This window comes from Maylandia zebra, linkage group LG22, assembly GCF_041146795.1.
Source record: "Maylandia zebra isolate NMK-2024a linkage group LG22, Mzebra_GT3a, whole genome shotgun sequence".
Lineage (NCBI taxonomy): Eukaryota > Metazoa > Chordata > Actinopteri > Cichliformes > Cichlidae > Maylandia > Maylandia zebra.
The window spans coordinates 3730744-3736743 of NC_135187.1; the positions used below are offsets into that span (position 1 = coordinate 3730744).

A 6000-nucleotide genomic window follows, 5' to 3' on the forward strand; every position below is an offset into this window, starting at 1 on the left:
TTGGTGCTTCATCAGAGTTTCACTGTCAAATAGTTCATTAATCAAACTTCAGTAAATCTTCATTTGAACTTTATTTAGATAAACTCTGTTTAAACATACAGACCCTGCTCTTTAATGTCAATTATAATAATTTTTCAACATTTTCAGATTAAAATGTAGATCATAAAACAGCTTTGAGAGTAGAAATTATGAAGAGCACACAGATAATCTATGGTTGACATGACCTCAACATCTTATAAAAAAAATGTGGGTTTAAAAATATTTTTAAATATTTTCACTGCACATTACACTCGCTGTGTTCTGTTGACGTTTTTTCTTTTGGTCTGGTTTAATAAATGTTACAAAATCTTTATTTTTTAATGTGCATTTATTAAACTCACAGAGTCAAAGAACATGTTTTCTCGGTACATTTTTATTCTTTTAAGAGTTTGAAATATCAGCTTTACAGACACAAAAGGATGAAACTAGAGGAGATTGTTGCTATGATTGTTGTCATTATGAGATGGAAACATGACTGTTTGATGCTTTTTTAAAAATCTGCAAACAAAAAGAAACAGAGAGAAAGAGGAAAAACAGCATGAAAGACTCAGTGATTGACATCAGGACTGGGAACACTGGTCTCTCCTCAGAGTCTCTGAGAATGGAGTCTGGGAGCCCCTCGTGGCCTCACAGGTCACAGAGCCCACCTTCTCCCACTGGTCTGCAGGCAGCATCAGGGTGCTGCTCCAGCTGTAGAGCCTGTCTGTCTGCAGCGCCCCGGGGCTCCTGCTCACTTCCCAACCAATGCCGCTGCATCTGCGGCCGTCAACGATCCAGGACAGACTCCAGTCTGAGGGAAAGCCCTTGTTGGCCAGACATGTGAGCGTGGCATTCCCCTGCTCCAGCTCCTTACTGGAAGGGGCGAGCACCGTCAGGGTGGGACGGACATCACCTAGGAGACACCAATCAGCTTAGAGAACGGGTAACAGGTAGTTTCTGTCAGATGTTTTTCTGCTCCAACAGTCACTCGCACGTTGTTTCACTTCCCTTTAAGAAACCTCTCAGCACAGAAATAACAGCAGTGAAATATGTCCAAACCACATACAGAAGGAAAATATGTGTAACATTTTACAAAAGAGTGTTAAAGTCAGGAAAATATGACTCACTCATGATTTTAAGTGTTATCTGGAAGTACTTTTAAAAACACAATTTACCCAAACAATTTTCTTCATAAACAGAGATATTTACTGTACAATTAACCTTAATCTGAAATGGGGGAACATGATGCAGAAGAATTTTTATTCAAATAGAATTTAGTTTATCCACATCGTACTATAAAGAATATAGAGAAAAAAATCATTGAAGGAACAGTTTTATCAACAGCAAGTAGGTAAAGATTTCAAACACAAATTTACACATAAAATTCTGTCAGCCTCCTTGTGATATCAGGAAAAACATCAAAAATAAATTGTGATGTTTTTCTCTCAGCCAACAATTGAAGCAAATATAAGATATTATTTTCACAGCTTTAAACAGTAAAAACTTACTTCCAAATTCTAGTCTGGTTCCTCCACCAAAAGTCCACCACGACTCTCTGACTGTCAGGCTGAACTAAACCTACAAGCTCAAACATTTAAAGCAAATAATTGTCTTGAATAACCTTTTTTTCCAAATTTAAATAATTTTAAATGTTTACTTTTAGAAAACAGACTTATATCTATATATATTTTCTAAAAAACTGGACATAGAAGTAACTTTGTTTTTGACTTACTTCCAAATTCCAGTCTGGTTCCTCCACCGAACGTGTACCACAGTGATACAAACTCATTGAGCCGCCGTACAAAAACCTCTGACTGTAGAGAGACACGGCTCTCTGACTCTGAAACAAACAAACAATTTTTTTGCACACTTTATTAATCCTTTAGAAAATTAGCTCTGTGCATTTAACTCATTGTGCTTGCGCTGGGCAGAGGGAGAAGGGGAGGTAGTTACACTCGTAGTTACTCATGAAAGTGGCCACTTCCATATATTGTTTTAGGAATTATCCAAAACATACAAGTTTCATTTATAGAATTTTTCAAGGGATCTTATATCCGTTTTCACTCTTGTATGCTTTTCATACAAGACAGATACAAAATTTATGAGATTTTTCTAATAATATATCTCTATCTATCTTTTCCATATGGAGAAAGAGCTGGTTCTCTAAAAAGAGCCGGATTTCCCATCACCAGCTAAGTACTGAGCTATGGCTGCACTTTTGGGGTTTTTTTTTGTCGATTTATTCCCTGTGTAATTCTGACAGCTGATGTGATGTCACGGAAAAGAGGGACCCAGGCGCGGTTCTTCTTCACAGAAACACAGTGCGTTTATTTACAGTGAAACAGACAAGTCCAACAATTCACTCAAAAGTGCAATTTTCCAATCGTGCTCGTCCCTTGCTCCCAGTGCGTTCCGTGTTGTAACTCCCTTAGTGTGTGCTCCCCAACTCCCTTCTCCGCTCGCCCCTCCTGGAGGAAGAAGGAAAATCCAGCGTTAGCCACACGCTAGCCGAATAACACGCTCACACTGCTCGCACAGACTATACCAGTTCGGAGTAATAATCCCACGTCGACTGTCGCCGCGAGTCCAGGTTAAATACCCCTTTCTAGCCTGGAGGAATGATTACCAACCGCTGGTCAGGTAATCAGCTGCAGGTGGGCCGGCAACAGCGAAGAGGGACTCCCAATGATGACAGTTGCTAGGACACGGCTCTCCTACGGCGCGCACTTCCGTAAATAGCCCCGAGGAACAGGGAGGGAGAAGCAAACACACACACAGAAAACATAAACACAAGCAGGGTCGTCCGGAAAGAGCCGCCCGACCGTGACAGTACCCCCCCCTAACGGGAGCCTCCGGGCGACCTGGCAAACTTGTCCGGATGCCGGCGGCGGAATTCTCCCACCATGCGATGATCGAGAATGGCAGACCGCGGCACCCAAGAACGTTCTTCCGGACCGTACCCCTCCCAATTCACCAAAAACTGAAAGCCCCTACCGCGGCGACGGGCATCCATAATGCGAGTAATGGAATACGCCGGGGCGCCGTCGATAACCCGGGCGGGTGGTGGGGGCCCGGAGGGCGGGCACAAAGGGCTGGTCCGGACGGGCCTAACCTGAGAAACATGGAAGACGTTATGTACCTTCATAGCAGGCGGAAGGACCAGCTGGACCGTCACCGGGTTCAGGACCTCCTGGATGGCAAAGGGGCCAAGAGACCGAGGGGCCAGTTTCTTGGACTCAGTCCGAAGAGGGATGTGCTTGCTGGAGAGCCACACCCGCTGGCCGAACTGATAATCCGGAGCAGGAGTGCGACAGCGATCCGCCAATGCCTTGTTCCGCTCGGCCGTTCTCAGGAGTGCTGCGCGCGTGGCCCGCCAGACCCGACGACAGCGCCTAAGGTGGTGCTGGACCGAGGGAACCGCCAGCTCTCCCTCAGAGATGGAGAGGAGAGGGGGTTGATACCCCAGCGATGCCTCGAAGGGCGAGAGTCCAGTTGCTGATGACATGCTTGCGTTGTGGGCATACTCCACCCAGGCCAACTGGTCGCTCCAGGTCGCTTGGTTCGATGATGCAATGCAACGCAACATGGCCTCCAGCTCTTGATTAGCCCTTTCGGTCTGACCATTAGTTTGGGGGTGGAACCCGGAGGACAAACTGACCTGAGCTCCCAATTCTGCACAGAACTCCTTCCAAACCCGCGAGGTGAACTGAGGGCCACTGTCGGATACGATGTCCTGGGGTATGCCATGGAGCCGAAACACATGCTGCGTCAGTAACTGGGCCGTCTCCAAGGCAGAAGGGAGCTTGGGCAGAGCAATGAAGTGGGCGGCCTTGGAAAAACAGTCAATAATGGTTAGAATGGAGGTGTTACCTGAAGAGGGAGGCAAGCCGGTGACGAAGTCCAGGGCGATGTGCGACCACGGGCGTTTTGGAGTGGGTAATGGTCGCAGGAGGCCAGAAGCAGGTGAGTTGGAGGTTTTGTTCCGTGCGCACACCGGGCTTGCCGCAACATAGTTCTGGACATCGAGAACAAGAGAGGGCCACCAAAACAAACGTCGTAGAAAGGAGACAGTGCGATTTTTACCTGGGTGGCACGAAAACTTGGCAGTATGTGCCCAGTGAATGACCTGACTACGCGCTGTGGCCGGAACATACAGTTTCCCTTTCGGGCCCGTGCCAGGGTCGGGCTCCTGTCGCTGGGCGTCCCTGACCACCTTTTCAATCTCCCATGTCAGTGCACCCACAATGCAGGTGGGGGGCAGGATGGGTTTTTACTTCTCGTCCTCATCGGTCACGGGTACGAACTGGTGCGACAACGCGTCTGGCTTAGTGTTCCTAGAACCGGGCCTGTAAGTAATGGAGAAGTGAAAACGAGTAAAAAATAAGGCCCACCTGGCTTGTCGGGCGTTGAGGCGCTTGGCTGCCTGGAGATACGCCAGATTTTTGTGGTCCGTCCACACCACGAAAGGCTGCTCAGTGCCCTCCAGCCAATGTCGCCATTCCTCGAGGGCCCACTTGATGGCGAGCAACTCCCGGTCACCCATATCGTAATTTCTCTCGGCCTGAGACAACCTGCGGGAGAAGAACGCACAGGGATGCAGCTTGCCGTCAATCCGTTGGGAGAGAACCGCCCCCACGCCCGAATCGGATGCGTCCACCTCCACGATGAAAGGCCGGCCGAGGTCCGCCTGGACGAGGACTGGAGCCGAGGAAAACAGGTGCTTGAGCCGATCAAATGCTTGCTGGGCTGCGGAGGACCACTGGAAAGACAACTTAGGAGAAGTTAGATTGGTTAGAGGAAGGGCTACCTTGCTGAAATCCCTGATAAAGCGGCGGTAGAAATTGGCGAAGCCCAGGAACCTCTGCACCTCCTTGCGGGTCTTGGGAATAGGCCATTCCACTACGGCTTTGACTTTGGCTGGGTCAGCTCGCAAACGCCCCTGTTCCACAATGAAACCCAGAAAAGAAACTGTTTGCACATGGAACTCACATTTCTCCACTTTCACAAAAAGGCGGTTCTCCAATAGGCGGCGTAGAACCAGACGTACATGATTGATGTGCTCAGTCTGTGACCTGGAAAAAATCAGAATGTCATCCAGATACACGAAGACAAAATGGTTAATAAAGTCCCTGAGCACATCATTAATCAGGGCCTGGAAGACTGCAGGGGCGTTAGTAAGACCGAAAGGCATCACTAAGTATTCGAAGTGCCCCAGGTGGGTGTTGAAAGCCGTCTTCCACTCGTCACCCTTGCGGATGCGAACCAGATGATAGGCATTCCGAAGAGCCAGTTTGGTGAACAGGACCGCCCCCTGTAGTAGTTCGAATGCTGAGGCCAGCAGGGGGAGTGGATATTTATTCCTAACAGTGATCTTGTTCAGCCCTCGAAAGTCAATGCAGGGACGCAGGCTCTTATCTTTCTTTTTTACAAAAAAGAATCCTGCTGCTAAAGGTGAAGTAGATGGGCAAATAATACCTGCGGCCAGAGACTCCGTTATGTAGCGTTCCATGGTCTCGCGTTCCGGTTTAGACAGACTGTAGAGCCGACTTGTTGGAAAGTCCCCTGAAATCAACAGCAATTGAGAACAAATAGCTTTCTTTTCTTCTGTGTTATTATGATGTGCAATGACTATCCATAAGAGGAGTCTTTTATGTTGCCCCCATGAGACCATGTAATTGTTTTACTTTTATACTGGTAAAATGTGAAGAATTATTCATGCCATTGTACTGTCATTTACAGACAGGCAAGAAATTAAAGGCATACCCTGAACTCTTGACCCCCAGATGGGGAGACACATTGCACTTTGCTGCCATGTTAGGGTGCACTTTTGCTATGACAGATTATGTTTGTCCTGTGACAAAGTATTTGAAGAAGTGTCAGTGAATAGTTGATTATGAAAATGGTGTGATCATATACCATGGCTTTCACAGTCACCAGATCTCAACCAAGAGCATCATGGGAAATTTGACTGACATAACAGAT

The 6000-nt window shown here is 47.3% G+C and overlaps 2 pseudogenes across 1 annotated transcript in view; both read right to left on the reverse strand.

The window, feature by feature from the left end:
• LOC106676901 (Ig kappa-b4 chain C region pseudogene) overlaps nucleotides 1-1827 on the reverse strand; it is a 57964-nt pseudogene extending 56137 nt beyond the window's left edge. The window contains exon 1 of the transcript XR_013095470.1: nucleotides 1751-1827. The product of XR_013095470.1 is annotated as an Ig kappa-b4 chain C region pseudogene (transcript). The remainder of the gene's footprint in view (nucleotides 1-1750) is intronic.
• On the reverse strand, nucleotides 600-1149 carry LOC143414775 (Ig kappa-b4 chain C region pseudogene; annotated as a pseudogene).
• Nucleotides 1828-6000: the final 4173 nt, after the last annotated feature.